The sequence below is a fragment of the Python bivittatus genome, unplaced genomic scaffold (assembly GCF_059951505.1).
Source record: "Python bivittatus isolate LINGU-HERP-01145 unplaced genomic scaffold, Pbiv_v1 ctg000220_np1212, whole genome shotgun sequence".
Lineage (NCBI taxonomy): Eukaryota > Metazoa > Chordata > Lepidosauria > Squamata > Pythonidae > Python > Python bivittatus.
Window position 1 is genome coordinate 4,508,515 of NW_028277048.1, and position 23,070 is coordinate 4,531,584.

The window sequence follows — 23,070 nt, forward strand, 5'->3', positions numbered from 1 at the left end:
CATTTGGGAGAAGGAGATGAAGTCGCAGATCAATAGGAAGTAGGAAACAACGTGCTAGAACCAGGATGATGGAAATGGAAGAATGGAATGCATTTACTTACAATGTAAGCCGATATGGCACTATGTAACTCCATTTCAGTGAAGTTTACACATCAAAAAATAATGCTATTTCACCTAAGATTATATAGGAAGAGCAAATCATTTAGGAGTGGACTACCTGGGATCACAGCATGTGATTGACCTAATTTCACAAGGTCTCTATCTGAGATCACAATCAAACTTCTGGCAAAACAAGCTCTCCCTTCTCTGGCAAATTCCTGGACAGGGCACTAGGGAGAGGTGGAGGAGGAAAGGGGAGACAGAGAGAGAAAGAAAGGGAGAAGGCGATATTTGAAAAGGTGGCAAAAAGAAAAATGGATTGGAGAAAGAATGAAGGAGGTGATCCTGCCCATTACTGTCTCCCGACCCACCTACTGCTGGAATGCAGTTCTTAATAGAAAAGAGGCTCTCCACCCAAGAAAACATTCCCTCTCCCTTGGGGCAAGGGTGCTGAGGCAAAAAATACTCCCATCCCTTGCTCTCCTGATTTCTCTTGTTCAGACTTACACATAAGAATAAACCCCAACCGAGGAAAACACGTATGGCTAAACAGTACTTTGAGGAGTATTTCCAAAAGTGTTGGATTAACACGAGCACCCAAGAAAATGTTCAAGGAGGCCTAGTCAAATTCATTGTGCAGATTCAGAAATATGCATTGGGTGCTGCTGGAAATGCTTCTTGGTGATGTCACCCAAATTATTAATGATCTCTTTTGGTATGCATTTGTGCAGTTCACAGCTTTTTTTGAGGTGACTTTCTTCATTTGGGTCAATTTGCTTGACAGTTTTTAATGTTGGCACACACTCTATCCGGCTTGTATTGAGATCTAAGCTGTTCTTTTGTTTCTCAACCTGTAGAGAGCGAGGTCTGTTATGGGTGGGTGAAGCAAAACTACATTTCTGAGGGAACGATAAATGTTATACTATGATGATAACCTTGTACCACAGCAAACTAGAAGGTGACTTGGAAAACATTTTCCAAAGGCTCAGCTGAAAGTAATTTTGAATAAAGCAAAGGAGAGTTCACACATTACTAGTTCTTTCCACTTCTGTAATAGGTTTCTCACAAAGCTACAAAAATATTCTCCATTTTGGTTTATGGGTAATTTCAGCTGGTGCTTTAGTGAGTAAACTGTTTTGGTGTAGATTATTCCCTTTAAGTAAGTAGATAGGTATGTGGGTAGGCAGGCAGACAGCATATAATGTCACCATTAGTCATTCCACCTTCCTGAATGTCATTTAAGTGATCCCATCATATGGGGAGTCACTAAATAGTGATGTATCAGAATGATTCTGGTGTCAAATTGTTATGAAGTGACAGCAGATGAGTGTCAGAAAAGGAGATTTATTTTTAAAAATTAACATTTTTACAATCAGCATCCTGAATGCTGAAAATGACTTGTTTTCTTCTTCCTAAACTTCTAGTAGCTTTACAGCCATTCTTTTCCCTCCAGAACGCTCAATATTTAAGTTTAGTGGCATCTTTCAATCAGGAAAAGAAATATTTTCAAGATGCTCAATGCATCAAGATATGTTTTAAAAAATGTACAATTCTCAGTTTTGGTTCCTAGGCGTTCAAATCCTAAGTCTCTGAAGGAGCTCATCACACTGAATATCATCATAAAAATAATCCTATTCTTGCTTTATTCAGTTGAAAGGGGAGTGCAAATGTTCAGCCTTGCCCCCATAATCCTACTGCTCCTATTTTCACCATGTATGGTAAAATATCCTAGGGTCACAGAGTTCCAATTTACTGCAATTAGGCCTAGGAATTAAGAAATTAATATGGGATTATGTCCTATGAATTAGATGTGCCTGATTGCTCATCTGACACCCTTTTGAACACTCCAAAGTTGGAAATAACTACTCCATCTTGCCATATGGGAAGCGTTTTATCTAGTTTTATCTTCCAAATTCGCAGCCTGATCAGAAAAGCAAACTTTAGTCACTGCCCAATAATGTCTTTGGCAGCTCTGGTTTTGGAGGTTTTCAAGGCAAAGTAGGCAATGGTGTCCAATGGGAAACTTTAGGTCAAGATTGGCAGTATTTGTTTAGAATAATCCCTCCTTTCCTTCTTTAACACTTTGTCAGGAAGAAAGTCTTCAGTACACAACACACCCAACCCCGTCTGTATCAATGGCACTCTCTGCTCTCATTCTTCTTACATATCCAGCTGTCAATGTGGACTCCCACTTTCAGAACTTACATTACAAAATACTTATTGCAACTTGTAACTTCTACCCTGAATGGAGACACTTCATATAATTTGATTGCATCTGAGGGTCACCTGCTGAATTTTGGCAGTATGTAGTCATTGGGAGTCGGACACAATTCAAAGGAGACTTTACCTAAGGATGACCTTTGATGAGCTGAATTACTTAGGTGACAACAAAGGTGTGCTTTATCTTCCTGCCATCCTCTGGCCCTCACCTATTCCAGTTTCTCTCAGAAGGCCTTTCTCCAGCAAGCAACAATTTCCAATTTCCTCCAGGGCACCGATTCATGGTGCATTTGTATTGCCAAGCTTATTCATTGTTAAGCCACATATTGTTTGATCTCCTTCCGCCCTTCCACTTTGAAGAACAGTCGTCACTAGTTACTATGGATACATTGATGTCACTGTGGAGGATGGGACTTAGTGATGTTCACAAGACAAAAATTAAGCCAGTTTCTCTGGAACCAAGTCATATCTGTGGACTAACAGTGTTTGTGATTGACAAGGATTTGGAACTGGAAATGCAAGCTCTGTTTGAGGAGGATTTGGCAACTGGAAAAAAAATGCATCCTATTCTTTATGAAGGGACTCAGGGGAAGGTGGGATAAAACTCGAGAGAACTCAATTTCAGAAATTCTAAGTACAGTTGGGTTCAGTATTATTTTTTGTGGGATATCAAGTCTCCTTAGCTGTTTGGACAGGGTGGTGGGGCGGATGGCAAGTATAATTTGCAAGACCAGTCAATTAAGAATATACTTCAAAGTTTCATGCTCTTTATTGCTATGCGGTTTGGAAAAGGACCTGTGAATAGTCTGCAATTGCCAGATCTATATATGTATTGAAGCTAAACCTTGTTTTAAGAAGGAGATCATTTGAATATTCATTACAGCACTTTTAGAAGAAGGGAGAGAGAGATATAAGTAGAATAAATAAATAAGGTGATTCAGCTTAATGGGAAACAACATCTAAAATATTAGCCTTGGCTTCTCCTACCTAGAGGGCTCTCCATAGATCCAGGCCAGGGGTTGATAACCTCTTGGGTGGTCAGGGGCTATCTGTGGTAGGATGAATATACAAAGTAGATAGTCATGCACCTATGGACAAGAGATTTTTTGGACTTCAGTCTTTGTTTGATGGGTGTTGGTGGGATGATGATGATGATGATGATGATGATGATGATGATGATGATAGTTTTATGCTTATGCCAGAGATTTGGTAATGTAAGATGTTCCTTACCTCAAAAAAAGCAGCAGACTTAAGTATAGTTGGCTCCAGGGGGGTTGCAGAAATAGCATTTGAAGCACCTTCAGGTTGTAGGACGTGCCAGACATCTCTGCTTGGCCTGGGAGAGTATTGGATAAATGGCTGTGCTCTGTCTGCTGTCTAATTTAGCAGTGAAGGGCAGGCCAACTCAGAGATTCAGATATAGGCTACTTCTTTCCATTCCTACCTGAATTACATTTCTGGCAAACCATTTTGGATTTCTTGAATTCCAATTCTGCTCTCCTTCCAAGAGGATAGAGTGGCATTTCAAACTCAATTCTTTGATGTGCTTTCAGAGGAGCAGGGGTGACTTGTCCACTACCATCTTTCTAATACCTCAGGTAGGCAAAAATCATCATGTAGACTCTCCTCATTGAAGCTGAACGTCACAATCAACTGGTTTTCAAACATTACTGTGTAAACTAGAGGGCACTTCCACATAGTTGGCTCACAGTGCTACCAATTGTTATACATTGGGTAGCTATTCTGCTTCTCCCCCCCCCCCCACCTCCTTTTAATGGACCTGCTATAGTAAGGAAAAAGACACAAGAAGCTGTGGAAAGATTAGAAATGAAAGATGACACCTGCACCCTTCATAAAATTATGTGAACAAAGCAGAATAATTTTATATAAAAAATTTGTCTGGAACACCTGATTTAAATAATCAGTGTCAGGATCTTTTGTAGGTATATATATAAAATGATAATTCCTTCTTCCCAAGAAAGAAAATGGAAAATATAGTCCAGGATCTGGGAAATGTGGTCCAGGATCTTAAACATGAATTTTTAGCTGCCCCTTACCCCCAGTTCTCAAGATTTTGGGGAGGAAGCCATAATGCTTAAGTTGATGCGAAACAACAATACATTTGCAATGGAGTTTGCTGTTTGTTAACACAGTATGATTCTCTGGTGTACCTGCCAAGCCATCAAAATGTCATTTGAAGTATTTGTCATGGATACCGAATGTGTATTTATTTTACAGTGTCTTAGTCAACTTTAGAAAGTTTGAACTGGCACAGTAAATTGTGATCTATTATATGACACGTACTTTAGATAACTGAGCTGCAATGTGATTGCATGAATTGGTCCCAGAAGTGAAAGTTGTGCTGGAAATAAAGTATAGCGACATGTCTAAGGCATTGCGACAACACTATTTATATAACGGCAAGAAGAATTTAAATTTGCTCCCGTTCTTTTTCTACATTTAATCCAAGCTTCTTTCCTGGAAGCTGAGATTTTGCTCTGAGGGCAGAAACAAGAGCCAGGAAGAAGGGCATTTTTTAATGCCAAACTCAGAAGCAGAAGCGGTTGTATGAAAGAAAGGAAATTACCTCCATCTTCTTAAGGATTTTGTCTATTTTAGCAATATATGTGGGCGTTTCATGCTACGTATCTGGGCATATGCTGTCTTATTCAATAAGTCTCATTCAAAGAAAGAAAATTTGAAATGCAGTTAAGGCTGTAATGGTAATGGTCACTCCCCTGGAAAAAAGGGACACTGGCAACAATAGGACTTACTTCCAAGTAAGGATATGTCTGGAGCCACATTTTGCCTCCCTGCAATACCAACAATGAAATCTGTGAGACATACATCTCCTTGAAATCTCAACAGGGCACTGAGGATGTTGGCATATTTAATTTGCTCCAGATGGCAACCACCATTTTGTACTGACTGCCCGTAGCTCTGTGTGCCTGCAATTACCACAATATAGCCCTAGTACAGATACTGGCAGAGAACATTGCATTGAAAATATTCAGATACTTTAACTGTAAAATTGGAGAATGTATGGCAAATCTTACTTTGAAGGCCTAGGAAACTTTACTTCTTGTTGGCATGCTATTAAAACTGAGACTATGCGAATTTAGCCCCAGGATTCTAGAATATGGTCCTGCATGTATAATTAGATCAAGGTACTTCATTTATGCATTTAGTTATAGAAACCATGGAATAAAAATCTTTCTTTTAAAAGATGAAGTCATACGTTAATGGAGTCATAAGCCTGTATGTACATGTGCCAAGAATAATACCTTATTTTGCCCTCCTACTTGAAGGCAAGCCTAGTTCTGTCAGTGAAATGATAATTTGTGTCTGGGTTTTACAAGTATGGGTTCACGCATAATGGAGTTTCTCCTGCACAGAAAAAGCCAGTATGTCAGAAAGAAGTCTAGACTGGAACTCGTCTTCAAAATCTCTCATTTTCTATAACTGGAGACTGCTTGCTTTTGGTATTATCAGGCAAGCCCTCCCCTAGAGTCCAAAGGCCAAACAAACACCTTAGCGAGTAGACTAATATTCTATCTGTGCTTCTATGCAGGCTTTTACATTCAAAAAGTTGCCAATCTCCTTTTGAAGTCTCAGATCTGGAGATTTGTTACGGAGTGAAGCCTAGCGTTCTAGTCTGAGCTAGTAATTACAAGGAGAGAATCAGGTAATATAAAGGCTTCCCTGCCAGTTTAGACCAAATTAATCCAACACCATTTCCTCCTCCAAGCCAACAACCATCATAGCTATATTTTGTGGCAGTGAATTCCACTACACAACTGAACATTACGTGGGAGGGAAAAAACTTGTCCTGAGCCATACTGCTAAATCAACTGCCTTGGGCAAGCCTTGAGTTCTAGGGATAAGCACATTTCATTAAAAGACATGATCTTACATGTTTGGCACATTTAAGTTGTTCAAGAAGCCAGTCTGTCATACTGTACTTCAAATTAAGAGCCCGTCTAGAGCTGGGTGTTCCAAACACAGGGACATCAATCATGTTTTCTGGAAGTGTGGTTGCAATAATGATGTATGCTATTGTGACATAAGGAAAATCTTTTACAGGGATTTTCTCAGAATAATGGCTGCTTAGAACTCCTATCCAGGATTGGAGGATTGGATTTAATTGCCTGTGATATTCAGATAGGATTCTGATGGCATGTCAGAGCAGGCCAAAAAAAAAAAAAATCCTAATTTGGTTCCAGAAGGGTAAAATTGCATCGGCCTAGACACACTCTTTTAACACATATGATGATTTATATGGGCCATATTTCAGTCTTCCATTAATTTATCTGTTGTATGTATAAAATGAATGTCCAGACAGATTGTCTTCTGCTGGTCAGATATACTAGCCTCCCACTTCATTTGTTTCACAAAAGGATCCCCTGAACTTGATTCTCAGCCAGTCCTATTTTCCCCTTACAAGCTGCTTGCCTGACATCTAATGGAATTGGCTATTGTTGTTTCACTTTATAAGCAAAAATACACAAGTCAGAATTAGATAAGATTTGTGATATGTGCTCCAGTTCCTCGTTATTCCTGAGTCAGTGAATTTTCTAAGCTGGGAGATCCTGAAGTCTTCGAACAGGTCAAAGTAGTTGGTGTCAAAATGGGAATCAGATTTTCCATCATTGTTTAGGAACTACAGAAAGCGTTGATTTTATGTCAGCCAGAATTCTTGGGGGGATGGGGGTTTGATTAAGGTAGTATTTTCTAACCTTAATTGAGTGCCCCACAATTGTATTGGGACTACAGGTAGTGTGGGATTTATAGGCCAACACACCTAGAAGCTTCAGGACTGGAGATCAGCACTCTTAAGAACTTCAGAATAGCATTATCACTTAGCTTTGCAAGGTGGATTTAACCTGAAAGAAAGTGGCTGGCCTGTGGTCCCCCAGTAAGCTTCATGGCTCATGCAGGATTGAACTTAAAGGCTTTTAAGTATCTTTGTTTGTGTATTAAATATGTATACCACTGAATCCATTCATATACGCCATAGCTTACAGTAACAAGAATCTATGAACAATTGAAATGCTCAAGATAAATCAATCACGTAATACAAACAAGTAAAAAAAATCAGAATTAAATAATTATGACAATTTCACTATTCAGAGATAACACTCAACCATCAAAGATCTTTCAGAATAATTCAGTCTTTACTAGTTTCGAAGATAGCCATCACTCTGGGAGCCACCTTACTTCCAAAAGGAGGCTGATCCATTATGTTCCATTAAGTTTACATCCAGAGCTCTACCCACCACTGCCTCTCCAGAAATTCCAGATATACACTAACAAAAGCAAGGTAGGAATTTAGCACATCTCAAATAATGAAAGGTCTGAAGGGGGTTGTAGTCCACAACACCTGGAAGGCAGCTGTTTGGGGAAGACGGCAGCCAATTTTTGGCTTTCCTTTACAAGGAGATCTCAGGGCCAGTCTGAAGGGTGAAACGGTGCTGTTTTAATGTGTGCTACACATGGAACCAGTCTCCCACCAGTTTCCCCCTCTCTGATTTGACCTGCTGCTGAACAAGGAGCAGGCAGCCAGCAGCTCAGCGGAAGCAGATGTCAGGCTATTCCTGCACCGTATCTCTACATGTGGAACTTCCAGCTCTTGTTCAGATGTACCACAAACCATTGTTACCTGTGCCATACACAAAGCTCCCATAGTTGCACCCCAACACCTCCTCCACCTGGGATCCTCTAAGGCACATCTCTGAGTTGCCCTGTTGTTCAAGGGTACACAGTAGTTCCTTCCCCATTGCAAGCTTCACCCTCGCCAGAAGCATAATGAGAATCTGATAGAAGTGCCCTGGGTTCACACTACTGAAACTGCACCCCAAGCTGTGCATCAATATTTGGACAATCAGTTTCCTCCCTTGCAAGTCACCTGCAACTCCTAGCCGCTGGGTGGGGTTTAGCACAGGGGGAATGGCACCAGGCAGCCGCTTGTTCCTACTGCAGTTTGATCATAGCAACAGACTGTGGTAACATTTGCAGGCTCCAGTTCCTCACTTCTCTTAAGGTTTATAGTTGTCCAAGCTATCAGAGCCCCACCCAGTGGCAAGATTTATACCTGCAGAGGAGATGGAATTTATTAAAGGTACTTAGTTCAATTTGGTGTAATCTGTGGAAGGTAAAGTAAAATCATCCTGAAGTCCAACTCGGCTTTTGATGACTTTATGGACATTTGTTTTTGACAACAACAGGGTTTGCCATTACAGTCTCCTGGGATGTGTTTTCAATTTCAATCTAGCCACAACCCTGGCATTTACTGGTGGTCTCCCATCCAGTATTAACCAGACCTCACCCTGCTTAGCTTTCCAAGATCTGTCAAGGTAAATAATATAAATGTGAGGGAAGGGAGGATAATAGATGCATCTGTTGATTCTGACCATGAATTTGGAAGAGTCGGGTAAACTTCTGGATTTATCCATGTTTTTCCAGATAGGTTCTCTCATTGGTGTTCACTGAACCCTGAAAAAATGCAGGAAGCAACCTGTCACCTGCGGTGTTTGGGACAGAGGCCAGAAGCAAGCCTAGTTCTCCCCCCGCTCCTCCAGTGCAGTGACTGTCCTCCAATCTGATCAACTGAAATGAGTTTTTAGCACAGCACTTATGAGAACTGGAGGCTTCTAGAGCACAATGGTGGGCCCATAAGTACATCTGGCAGTGATAGCCCAGATTGTGTGTGCAAAGACATAAAGATAAATATACAATGCCACTTCCACTGCTCAAGTCCCAGCTCTCTCTTTTAGGTATGCTAATAAAGGAAGAGGCTGCAAAACTGTGGTCGGTTTGATGTCATGCGTGGTTAGATAGGGCTGAGTCTAGTCCATGTGCCAAGACCTGAAAGAACCCTGAGTGTGTTTCCTGAATAGCATGCATCACGCCACCAGTTGCTGCTTATTTTACTTAGACTTTTACATTATCAGCATAAAGAAATGGCAGTCATAGCGGTTCCAGGGCCTGAGCAGGGCAGGGTCCATACCTTATCTAGACTTATCTAAGGCTGCTCTTGAGAATCCATTCAAGCAGGTGAAGCTGCCTCATACTGAATCATGGAGACAAGCCGCCAATATTTTCTGCTCTAACTGGCAGTGTCAGAAACCAGTCTTACTCCTCTTCGTTAACCGAGTGTTGTTGTTTTTAACCTGGGTCTTTCCAAACACAATCTGATCTGGAGTTTCTCCATACTGCAGGCATCATGGGCCCATTTCCCAGTTTGGACCAACCCTGGAACTGGGGCAGTAACCAGACCCCAAAGCTATCCTGCCAAAGAAAAAGAAGAAACACGTTCTCTTCTTAGTCATTGCTTCTGTTAAACGTGGGAAGGAAACTGGGTCTGATGCACAATTTCATTTGGGACACATGAACCCAAGAAACCTTGACACTCTGGAACTAACAGAAGAGAATATATGTAGCTCAGGGTTGAACTCTGGAGTCCTTGGGGTTCTCTGAGCTTGGTTGTTTTCTTGCAGACGTTTCGTTATCTGGCTAGGTAACATCTTCAGTGCTAGTACTGAAGATGTTACCTAGCCGGGTAACAAAACGTCTGCAAGAAAACAACCAAGCTCAGAGAACTCCAAGGACTCCACTCTGGGAACTCTTGTCTGGCACAGGATCAGAAAAGATGGAGGACATCTTGCCTGATCAGAGAGCGGGGAGTGAAAGAAGGGATCTGCAAACTCTACTTGGCTAAACTTCCAGCTCTGGGAATTGCTCTCTTCCCAAGTCTTTGTTCTGAAGTCCGCAAAGAATAAGTAATGGTTTTCGGGAGCCCATTAGGAACCCTTGAGATTTCACAAGCTGTCCATCTGCCAGTCACAGTGTGATTGAGAGCAGGCTCCAGATTATTGGAATAAATAAACCATTAAACCCAAACTTTGCTTCAGGAGAAAATGTGCCAGCTAAACTGGTTGGCAAGGGAAATGGTTCTTTCAGCATGCTGAAGGCAGGATGAAAGAATAAGCAATATTTCTGATGGTGCGTGCGCTCTGAAGTCTCTAGCTCAACAGGTTTTGTAGGTTTCCGAAGCACCGCAAAAACACTTGCTGAACCACAGTGGGCAAAGTGTTGCAGGCCTGTTTCCGGGCTACAAATGGCATCACCCTTCAGAACCAGGGTATAGAGAAAATGCCTCTCAAAAGCCAGGCATCCTTCGATGATTAACGGGGGGGTGGGGTGTCTGCCCGCTCCCTCGAGCCTGTCTTCCCTAGCAGTCGCGATGTTAGCAGCGTTTGGCCTTCTTTGATCTCGCGCTCGCGACCCAGCAGGGCTCCTCCAGCCTTGCGTCGAACGAGTCCCGCGCAGATGCCAGGAGCAGAGACAGAAGCTGCATCTGGGGATTGCGGCCCGGAGCCGGCATCCTGAACTGAGAAGGCGAGGAGACTGGACGGGGAGGGGAGGGGAGGGGAGCCGAGCCGACTCTGCAACCTCCAGCGAGAGGGAGCGGGAAGTCCCTGCTCCCTCGCACAAACGCCGCCCCATCTCTCTCTCTTTCCCGGATGGACGCGGTTTCCCTATTTATCCACAATGACTCAACCCTCCACCCTCGTGACTCTCGTCGGTAACCTTCAAGAGCGAACAGAAGCCGAGCAGCCGCTGCAGAAGCTGCCCGCTTTGATCTGCCAGCTCTTTGTGCGCGGCCCGGGGAGGTGGCGAGGAGGCGACCTCCCGTTCGGCCCTGCCCGGCCCGCGGTTGACGCCTTGGTCGCCTCCAAATCACAAACCGGTGCGAGGAGGAGGGCCGGCCTACTTTGGCACGGCTGGGATGGCGACGTGAGCGTTTAAAAGTGAGAGATGGGGGCCGATCACGGCTAGGCGGTGGGTTACTTGCTCCTGCACCCATTTCTCCGCTGCATCGGAGCCGGCACTGGTAGACCCCTTCCCTAATCTACGGGCCACGCCATTCTCAAGCGTTTCCAAAGGATTTTACCCGTGCAAATTCCCAGGCTTGCCATTGGCGTTTGGCAGGTAGAAGTAAATGCTGCTTTTTACACAGAAGGCATGATAAAAGCTACCCAAGGAAGTTGAATGAACCCTCAGTTCTCCTTTTTAGAAAACAGGCCCTGTGCACATTGGAACTTTTGTTACAAATGCCTGTGGATAGCTGTGCAACGGTCATGCTGGGTTCCCCTTTTCTGTTGCTGTTAGATATGTAACCATTACAGGCCTATTCAACCTGGCTTGTCCCATCATGCTGGGGGGGGGGGGGCGTGCTGATTTTTCAAAGGGTAAGCAGGGAGATGACACATCTTTCCCAGTACTATCTCCCCTCTGTCAAGACTCACCTTGGTGTGGGAAAAAAGGCAATGGGCACACAGGGAGACGGTCCAGCACGGCTGTCAAGAATGTATGGGAAGAAGTGCCTTCTTGGCTGCTGAAATAAATAGGAGCCCCAGAGCTCAAGAGGGGGAACTTGTCTTTTTTGCTGGTGGTGAAGCAACTAGATGGGCCAGGGAGAGTACTTTGGGCTAGAAAAGTAGCCCCTGGGGTTTTGTTCAGGTCTGTTTCCCGTGTCGCATCCGGTGTGGACTCTTGTGAGCACATGCTTTTCTCATATCACATCAGCACCGTCCCATCAAGCTGTTGTGAGGCCTTGACTTTCTACCTGACAATATCCTGAAATAGCTCTCTCTACCTTACATATTCAGAGAGTGCTGGCTGGTTCTCTTCTTCAGTGTCAGCTTTATCAACTTTTCTAGCTGACCTTTTAATACCACCTCCGCTGAGAGGCAAATTGCTATTTATATTATATAACCAGCAATAGTAGCACACTGCAATATAAAGTAGATTTCCTGGCCTGCCCCAATTAGCACCTCCAGTTGCCTTGAAGGAGAAGGCCACGATGGATCTGGGCGTGCTCTCACTGAAGGCTGGAGGCGGTCAAAGCATTCTCTTGACACAGAAATACTTGGGGGGACCAAGGGAAGAAACGCGCCATCCCAGGGGAATCCCTACTTTCGATCTTTCGTCGTAGGATGTGGAGCAGCACAATAGCTGGAAGCCCTGCAACCATCTGAGAGGGGGAAAGCGGCCCTCATTAAACTAAGCCTAAAGCCTCCTTTGAGTCCATTTTAACACTTGGCGACCTTGTAGTTTTGTTGGAAGCAGTATGCCATTGTCTTTTTTTTTTAAGTTCCTTCTCTAGCCTACAGCCTTACAGGAAGCCTTTTATCTAAGTTATGATCAAGCCCAATTCTGCTTAATTCATGAGCTCACAGGATTGTGGAAAAATGACTGGCCAAATCACACCACGGTTAGCAGTAATTTTGAGCCCTTCTTATTTGATTGCTAGTTTTGGGCTTTGGGGTTAGATTCTTTCCAGCTCTTCTGGCCAGGATAATAGATGCTTTCAAGGTGAAAGGGCTACCGTCAAGTAAAAATGTAAAGACCCCTAGAGTTGAGCTCAGCTCGTGACTCACGCCTGTAACAGCGTTGATGGCCCCATGAAGGACACCATTTGCTGTGGTCTTCTGGGATGTTTTTCTGGCTTCCCAGTCTAGCCAATAACAGTGGAAATCCCCAGGTGCTCCCCTGATCCCCCATCCAAGGACTAATCAGGTGCATCTGTGCTTAACTTCTGAAATGTACTAATCAAATACAAAATGCTTTTCCTCTAAAGATGCTCATTTTTGGAGATAATGAGGAGAAGGGGATGAAGATCTCTTTGCAATGATGCTTTGCAGACAATAGAGATAAATTAAGAGAGCACGTTCTACCCATTATTTTGTCTAAATGATAATTCTTTAACAAAGCTGCCCTTAATGCTGGCTTCAGGTAGTTTTATATTCAGCTGCTTCATCTATGGCATTTTGGAAGGGACAAAAATATACTCCATAGCTGCTCAGAGGGGATTTTTGGATTAGTATACCTAGGGTCTCATCATCTAGAAACTCCCTAGGACATGGTGACACTGCTTTGAAGCAGCTGAAATGTACAACAGGGAATGTTTCCCAATTACTTTTGTTGCTGTTGTCATTTTCTGAGTTCCTTTAATCTGCAGAGTTGTCCACAACCTTCCTCATCTTTTGCCCTCATTGCAACTCTAAAGCAACCTCAAAAGTGGAAAAGTTTGACACAAGCCACAATAGAGGAATGGTTGGCGAAGATGATGGAACTTGCAGAGATGACTAAATTGACTTCCTTGATTAGAGAAAAGACAATATCTATGTTTAAGGCTGACTGGAAATCCCTTATAGACTTTTTGCATGAAACAAAAAAAACCCAAAAAACAAAACTTATGACTTGTGGTTTTGATGATTAGAAAAAAATTAGATAATAGAAAAAAGTGAGGGTTTTTTGTAATCATAGAGTAAGAGAACTTTGTAGTCATATTTGCTGCAAAGGAGATTGGAAGTTTTTTCTTTCTATTTCTTTTTATCTTTTCTTTCTGCATTCTTGTCTTTTTCCTTTTCTCTCTCTGTTTTCTTTATTCTGTATTAGTTTGTGTTCATTTTTATGTTCTCTTTAAAACTTTTAATAAAATTTATACAGGAAAGGCGCAGGGGTGGCAAAACTGTATTTTTATCCTTTAAAAGGAAATGTCTAGGACTGAATGCTGCTTCTCTGCTACCTCCTTTAAAATGACCCCAGGGAACCCACTCTGGCAACTCAGCTAGAAGTTTCGGGCCATCACATTCTGGAGAGGGCCAGATTCCAGATTCCAGAAGGCTGGCTTAGGTACTCTCTGTTGCACACGTGACCGTCCCAGCATTTTCGGTCCATCACCAGCAACCTTCTGTCTGCACTACTCTCTATTTGGGTTCACAAATTGCCACATTGTGGTTTGTTTGGTATTACTTAGTATCAAGCATGACTGCAGCCATTGCAATTTGTGAACTCTTTTATGGCTCAAGATCATGTATGAGCCAGCCATTGTGGCTTAATCAGGAAAGGGTAGTTTGACAAGTCATTATTTTTTAATTTGTTATTATAAAGCTGCTTATAATAAGAAATTTTATAATAATACACTGCACAAAATAGCTTCATCATCATATGTTACATAAAATAGCGTCTACATTACACAATTCTATAGTAAGCTGATTTCAGTTTTTCATACATCCTGAATATTCAAAATGAATATTCATCTTGTCATTTATAAAAGAGATAAAATCCTGCCAATCACAATTTAATTATGATTTCCCACCTTGTTTTTTAAACATGTATCAGAGATCTCAAGCAGCACAATTGGACAAATTTAGTGAACCATTTTTTAAGCAAAAGAGTATCCAGATACAGATATTTCCAACAATGGGCCGTTTTGCTGCTAAATGCAAGTAAATAGTGCACTTCTTGCTTTGTCACTTTTTATTCCTTCCACCAAATATATGTAATAAGCCTAAAGTTGGTGAGAATTTAGTCCTTTGTTTGGTTATTGGTATCATTTTGTTAAAGGATTCCTTTTTATTGCATTTCCACCAAAGATAGAAGAAAGCTTCTTATTACAATGTCCGGCACCTGGTAGAGCATTTATATGTGATATTCTTATAGTGGTTAAATGTCAGTGTTGTAAGTGCTGAAGATATAATTCTGGCACTGAAGCAGATAAGAATTTCCCAGGCCTCCACAAGGATTCCCACATTGCATCATCCAGTTGTTTGCATAAATCTGACTCCCAAACTTGTAGGGCTACCTATATCTATTTCCTTGCAACAAGGAACAGTAACTTCTTGACATCATACCTTTGGGTTGTACAGTATAATTACTCATTTCTTGAAATTGGACTGCATATTAGTGAGTGGGTCTGAAAGCTGCTTTCTCCCAACTCAACCTTCCTCAGTCTGTATTGTCCCAACATGTTGGACTTCTCTCATTCTCTAAATCAGGATGGCTAGTGGTGATGCTGGCTAGGGCTTCTGAGAACTGAACGCAGGAAAGAGAGATTGGGAGGTCTTCCTGGGATCCAGTAGCCCTAAGATTGAGTCCGGATGCTAACAAATCAAGTTGCCTAATCTTAAAAGGAAAAGCATATTTTTCAAGCTATCTAATCTCCCGCCCTCAGACTAAGTAACAGTTTACAGGGACAATTTCAACTGAAACAAAAAGTAAACAACAACTAAGTTTAGTGGAATCTTATATAGGATCACCCCTGGCTTTGCCCACATCTCTTGGCTGTACCATTTCAAATTGTGAGGGCCAATGTGACTGAAATTAACATGATTACATTCCTTATTGTATATTTCCAGGGGTCAATCCTGATTTTCTGATACTTGTTCTGGACAAGTCACTCCTCTGTCCTGAGTTTGCAGAAGACTTGGGGGCTGCCTTTTGCCTTTCATTTTTTTTAAAGAAAACAATTAGTCTACATCATTCTTCTCATTTCTGCTAGCTTCCCAAAGTCTGCAGAAGCAGCATGGCTTTTATGGAGAAATTGTACCATGTCTAAAGAGAGCATACGTTTAAGTCAAGATTCCTCAGTCTTAGCCCCTTCAGATGGCATGGAGCTATAGCTTCAGAATTCCCCAGAAAAATACTTGATAATCAAGAGAATGTGCAGCTCTTCCAGAAAACAGCGATCCTTATCCTTAGCAATTGCGTATAAGGTTTTTAAAAACTAAATATAGTGGGGGGGGGGAGAGGAAAAAGGATTTAGAAATGGAGGTTTCACCATTTTGCTCCCTGTGGCAGTCCTGATCTGGATTCTGCCACCCACTTCCACTCCCTGTCTGCTGATTTCCTTTTTAAAAGCCATTTGCACAAATGCTCTTTGTGTGAAAAGTATTTTTCTAGCTTGGTGAAGTTCATTCCCAGCATCTGGAGCAACATAAAATCAATTCTCCAAAAAATAATAATAATAATAATTAAAACATATAAGCATTACAATATGCACAATTTAGGTCAGATTGAGATCAAAGTCCTGACCATAAAAAAAGTCCAGGACACTCTGCCTTCGTGATTTTTCTGATACTCCCCCACCAACCCTAAGGATGCTGTCATCCTTCCCTATTTTCCTTCCTAAAATGTTAGAGACTATACATAACTGAACTGTTCAACTAAGAAAGCACTCATATTTATTTGGGGATCAGGATTTTCATTCCCCCACCCTGAGCAATGCATGCTGTTCAAAACTGAGCTTATTTTAAATGTGCTTGGGAAAAGAAATTGCTCGACATCATGATGTTCCAGTTTGTCCCACACTTTCACTGCTTTTCAAACATTGATACTTTTTAGACCTCTTGGAGAGTGGGTCCTGTGATGGGATAGCTTCTATTGCCATAGAAAAGGGCAGGGAGAAGGGGGGAAAAGCACTTGGAAAAGATTATATTATTTATGGGCAGCTCTTCCTGTCTTCAGACCTGTTCCAGAGGCCTTGTCAAAGACCATTGGGCACAAAACAAGAATAATCTTTTCCTTTATAGGATATTCCCCCACACAATGAGATGGTGCTCCTTTTCCCCCTTGTAACATTGAAGGTATTCAGAAGTTTGTCTTGCCTTAGCTCCTCGCCCTGACCGGATGCCTGCTCAGTTGTTCACAAGGGATGGGAGATGAAATAGAGTCCTGCAGGAACACAAGGTATCAGAGAAGGGGGCAAGTCTCTCACTTGGAACATTACTGCAACATGTAAAAATATTATCATTTTAAACTCTAGCAAAATCAATGGGTTGCCTATTTTTGGTTTTGAGCAAAGGAGTTTCTGCCCTTCAGCCGAATCCCTCCCTCCCCTCCACAAAAGGTGCTTTTGAAGAAGAATCACAGTGACATGAAATACTTGGGATGGAAACCTTATAGCTGTAGAACTGCCGGGCTGTAACCTGGAGGTCCATGCTGGGCTCTTTTAAAATATCCATGCAGAAAGAGGCAAAGCAGCTTCTGCTTCTGCCCATGTTTTCCCCCAGTCTTGACTGCTACGTGGCACATCTGGCCTTATGTGAGATGGAGAAGCTGTTAGCGCTGCAAGGGGGCATTATTTTAAATAACTATAACACACTCTATAGCACTTCTTGTGGTTAAGACACCTTGAAGAGGCTGTGTTAAGGGCTTGGGTAAGCCTGCCTCCTAAGTCTGTGCCAGGACCATCCTAAATCAGCACTTAGCCATTATGCCATAGCATTGTAGTTCTGACTCTGAGATCTAATGCGCTGGGTTGTGACTGCAGATCTTCTGCCTTTATGAACAGCCATTTATTCATTAGGGAGTTAGCTGAGCATCAGTTGATTCATTAGGGAGTTAGCTGAGCATCGGTTGATCTCTGTGCTAGCCTTCTCCAAACAGATGTCTTTCAGATGTATCAGCCGTGCCGGCTGATATTCTACAAGTGGTCCAACACATCTGGAGGGCACCAGTTGAAAATAGTGATCCATGGTTTGATGGTCTAGTTACTACTCCCATATAGTGGATTGTAATTAAAAACCTTGGAAGAGGACACTGCATAGCCCTCCTTCCCCCCCCCCGCCCCCCCAGATTCCATCTGCCCACAGCCGGATGCAGTCCAAAGATCTGCAGACCGAATTGGAGATTGAGGTCCTAATGATGGAATTCTCTTGACGCAGGGCCAAAATGCCTGAGAATTAGAAAATAAAGTATTTGTGTAATTCTGGGCTCCATTAAACTCAAGTAGCTCTGCCTTGGAAGTGGGGGCAGAATCAGACACTGCCTGCTCATTCCACAGAGAGCACACTGTATATTTTCAGTAGATTGTGCCCTGTCTTAAATCGGAGGGTGTATTCGTAATAGAAGCAAAGAGAGGAAGTCACAGGCAAGGATATGATGGGAAATTATGCTGGAACAAGAACGTTGTGTAACTCTGAAGAGCCTGCAGTTTTGCAACCACCTTTGTGCTCCTGGTCACATCTAGCTCAAATATCACAGAGGTTTTGGTTCAGAAAGTTTCTAGTTTAGCTGGGTCAATGAAAGCAAACTCAGTACCTCCTCCAGCATTGCTCCCTTCTATAGCCTTACCTGGAGCACTTCGTAAATACTGACATTCTCACAATCCATGGCATTCTCTCCACACACTCTGTTCAACAGATTGCTATCGTGGTACACAAGCTTTGCTCAACCAGTTGCGGGGTGGGGGTGTCCAGAAAGCCCTTTCCTCTCTCAGTTGATGCTACAAGAGGACACTTCTTTGTACAGAATGAACTAGCAGCAGCAGCAGCAGGGGGAGACCTGGAGGAAACATTCAAGCTGGTAAATGCACTGAACCCTCTGAGCCCCACCCAGCTAGGAAGCAAGTTTCCGGAGCTGCCACACAGTCTTGGTGCTTTTGAAGCCTCTATTTTTAGGGCTGCTTTTAACTGATCAGGAATATGCTGCTTGCCCTTGACCCACTATCCGGTTAGGCTGGAGTGGTGGGCCGAGTGAGGCAGGGCCACCTCCCCAATTCCTGTGCTAGCCTCCCACAGTCTTGGAAACAAATGTGCAAGGGAAGAAGGGACCGAGCAAACACTCACCTTCCCTCTCATACAGAGAAACTGGGCATAAGAACAGTCCTGGCAAAATATCCTGAACCTGTCCCACTTCGGGTGAGTCTCATTTCACTTACTAACCTCTCCTGCTATGTTATTTGGCACTACTGCTAAGGAACAAGGAGGGTTGAGGAAGCCCTCCGAGAGACCTTTGCACTGGAGACTCCCATTCCCCCCCCCATCTTCTTTGATGACTCTTTCTCCCCCCCCCCCCACTATTCCTAAGTGGGCTTTGCTGGAGGCAGATGGCACAGCATTGGTGCTCGCCAATGAACACCAAGGAGATGTTAATTTCCTTACAGTGTTCTCTCCTGCAGTGGTGAATCGCATAAGGATTTTTGTGGAACATTAGAATGTGGACCATCTTGTCTAAGCTGCATAGATGTAACAGCGATGTCAGGCTTGCTAAGATACACGTCCCATTGAACTCACCAGGATTTACAACACGTAGCATTGAGAGACGGCTGCAGGGTGTTCAAAGCACAAGATATATTACTTTGCAAAACCTTGCAAAAAAAAAATAATTCCCAAACTATACTGTATATAGATGAAGTGGGCTTTTGAAAATTAAAATTGTCATGTTGGTGTGTCTTGAAGAGGAAGGTCTGTTGCACCATTTATTCATTCACTTGTTCATTCCTTTATTCTCTTTCTCTCCCACCTGTATGTTAGCATTTTTATATTTATAAATTAGCAAAAAAGGGGACAGATGTGCAGAAGTGCTAATAGGACAGATTTGCATTTAGAAATGATTATCATTCAAGTGGAATTGCATGGGTTTGATCCTAGTGGGGATAACGGTATCCAGGTGAGCTGGGTGCTTACTCAGCCTGCTTCCCAGGCAATTCCAAGACTCCTAGTGCTTTCACTTCTTATATTTCTCTAAAACAGACAGCCCTTCTACAGTGCAGCCCCATGGCATCTAATTATCTTTTCACTATAACCAAGAAATTCATGTCCATGTGCAAAATAACGGCTAAAAGTAGATAGAAAATGGGGATCCAGCTGATAGAGCCAGCTGATAAAGCCAACTGAAACCAGAGAGAGATTCCGGAGGCACAGCTGCATTACAGCAGACTGGGATTTGGAGGCATCCAGTTAATGTTCTTATTTTACAGATTAGGAATTGGGTCTGTGGAATGATTCAGATTCAGTTTGGAAGAAGTGCTTTAGAGAGCCTGAGAAGGTGAGCACCACCCCTGCGTGCAGCCACATCTTCTGAAGCACTTCCAAACTGAACTGGAAGCATTGCACACAATTATTAGAGGCTGAGAGAAAAGCAATAGGTGTAAATTAACCAGGAGAGAGGGGGGTCAGGTGGAGAGGGAGGGGGGGAGAAAGAGAGAGAGAGGTTTTACTCTGTGCAAGCAATCCAATCACTGAAATTTTTGGAGATCTATTGCAAATCATGCCAGTTAAGTTATAATTTACTTTGTTTACTCCTGAACTAGAGAACATCTTCATATAGTTCAATAGGACACATAGCCACTCTCATATTTAGAATGGGCAATATATTGACTGTTGGACTGCAACTCCCAAAGACTTCACTGTTGACTATCCTGGCAGAGACAGGTAGTGGCCAAAACACAGAGGGCTGACTGAAAAGTCCTACAGTATTTGTATCCATCATTTTCAGTAAAAACTAAGATGTTCCCCAATCCAGGAAAAACTGTATTCTGGGATCAAAAGTCTTGGAAATGCTATAATTATGTTTAAAGGAAGCTTGCTTACCATCCCTCTTGCCTACGTGTACGAGTCTGATAGCTCTCTGCTGAAAACGTGGACTGCCTCCATCAAAATTATTGTATTTTGAGCTTACATCAGGAATGACAGAGTGTTCTTTCTGACGGGTTTGTCAGGCTGCCTAAACCAACAGTGATTCTTTTCCAAGCAAGATCCTCAGAGTTCTCTGTAACAAGATGCGTTGAGGTGAAAGGGATGGAGTTACAAGAATGTCAGCCACAGAACCATTTCCATTTAGAACCAATACATCTCTGTGTACATTAGGGTGGAGACCTTCTGATGTTCTTTCTAACAGCTGCCTATAATCCAGGGACAAGGCAGCTGTCTTCACTGATAATGGGGAAGTTTGTTTACATAATGGTTTCCACAACCTTAATCAGTCTGGGAACCAACTCTTGCAGATCCATCACGCATGCAAATCAAAGAGTTCATCCATTTGAATTCTGCTGTTATCATCGTTCCACCTTTACCTGGAAAGAGATAGAAGGGAAAACTCAGCCAAGGTGGAGGCCGTTCCACTGGTGGAGTCCTGCTGACGGGCACCTCCCACTTTTCAGAGATGGCCTAAGTCTCTTGAGGAAGCCCTCCCTGCTAGTTTATTAGCACTACTGCTTTCTCCACAGCTGGTCTGTGGGCTTTCCACCTGGCTTTGGGGCACAGAGAACCTATCTCTGCTCCTCTCTTATTGCCCAATATGTAATTTAGCCTCCCTCCAACAAGCCCAAACTGCTCTGACAGTAACTTTCTCAGCCATTGTAAGGTGAATCAGCCCATGTTTATCCACATATGTGTTCGCACCCTTTCCCTCTCAGATTAGTATGACTTCTAGGGAGGGGCGGGTGTTGTTTCAAGGGGTGCATCCCAGGTCACGGTCTATCAACATCGGCTTTTAGTATGGCTTGCTGTACTTTTGTGGTTTTCTTCAATCTAGTGCCGTCCAACAGCAACCAATCAAGGCAGGCAAGCTTCGTGGCACGTAGCTGTTTCTTAAACAAGAACTAGCCAGAATGTATGGATGTGTGCATCAGGATCAAGATATTATGAACAGGAAGGAGACAGAACCCTTTTCTGCTCTGTGGTGGTTTGAGTTAAAACTGTCCCCGTCTGCTTTTATTTGACATTAATGGGAGCCCCACCCCACCCCACAATTGGTTTAAATAGAGGCACAACATTTTTGTCTAGACAGCTGAATAGAAATAAAGTGTTGAATTCCCTTCCAACCACCTGATACTTGTCCTGATTCCCTTGCCCCCAACTGCATTGGCTGTATTCCCAGCCACAGGAACACTTCTAACGTAATCTGGAACTTAGTCTAAGTAGTTGCCCCAAAGTACACAACGCTTCCGCAGCATAGACGTAAAGCTGTTTTCAAATGTATAGGAGTGTTGTTGAAGGAACTGGGGGGGGGGTCTGCAAAATGGCCTTCTTTCCTGTTTGTTGGTGCCCCAGACATCAGGGTGGATTCCTTCGAATGACAGATAGCCATTCAGTCTGGGCATCCTACAGTTCCCTTCCCCTCTCCTTACAGGTGACTCACTTCCTGAGAGATGGGGTATACAAAACCAAAACCTCTCTCGTCTTGCAAGCTGCAGATGCTGCTAATTTGAAGGATGTCAGACACGACACACACCCCATCTTAATCTCCTTTTTCTTTTTCTTTCTATAGTGGTGCCAGCAGAGTTCCCGGGGACACTTCTCCTCCCCCGTGCTGCTGCTGCTGCTGCTGCTGCTGCTGCTACTGCTGCTGCTGCCTGCTGGGGTTCCTGGTGATGTGATTTTACCCTGATGTTCAGAATCACATTGCCAGGGATTTCCAACTGTTGGCAGGCTCCTCCATCTGGATGGAAACTCCATAAACTGAGGCTCAGGATGTCACTTGCTGGGGGAAGTCAGCCTGGAGAGGGCAAGGAGTCATGGCAAACCTTCAGCTGCAGAGAAAAAGTGTGTATGTGCAGGGGAATAACCGGGGGGGGGGGGAGAGACAGGGATTCCTCAGACTGCCTAGGGTAGGGCTTAGCTCACTTGTGAACAGCGTTTGGTTCAGCCGTGTTCACAGTGGCTAAGTTCCGCCACTTGGAGTCCATTCTCTCCTCTGCGCATCCTGTCCTGCCAATCAACTTCAGCAAGTGGGGATCCCAGGAGAACCAACCGAGCAGAAAGGAAAACACAGACACGGTCCCCTCCAAGATTCAAGATGGCCAAGAGTTCCTGTTTGGCTGCAATGAAGAGAGACGGGGCCCGGGACCCCCAGCTCCCTGGTTCCTCCATAGGGCCCAAGCCTCCCGTGCCTACTGAGCTGATACTCAGTTGCTTTGGAAAAACTGGCTCAGTTCAGCAGGAACAGGAGTCCTGCCCAGGTTTCACCAGGACCCCAACATTGGGCCCAGCACGGCACAGGGTCTTTCCCCACCATCCCCGCCCATGGGGGCCACTGCCCAGGCCCTTCACTGAGAACGCAGGGACTGACGGGTTTCCCCACACCTAACCCACGAGACTGGCCCCATCTTCCCCAGCCTACATTGGACTGTACCTCCTGTGTTTTTCCTCTACCACAGCCTGGCTGAGTGGGAGGGGCAGG

General features: G+C 43.5%; 1 long non-coding RNA gene across 1 annotated transcript in view; it reads left to right on the forward strand.

Moving 5' to 3' along the window:
• The window catches only part of LOC148216244 (uncharacterized), a 35,763-nt gene extending 12,987 nt beyond the window's left edge, over positions 1-22,776 (forward strand). Inside the window, exon 2 of the long non-coding RNA XR_015795608.1 lies at positions 22,159-22,776. This is a non-coding gene — a long non-coding RNA (uncharacterized LOC148216244). The remainder of the gene's footprint in view (positions 1-22,158) is intronic.
• The last annotated feature ends 294 nt before the right edge of the window (positions 22,777-23,070 follow it).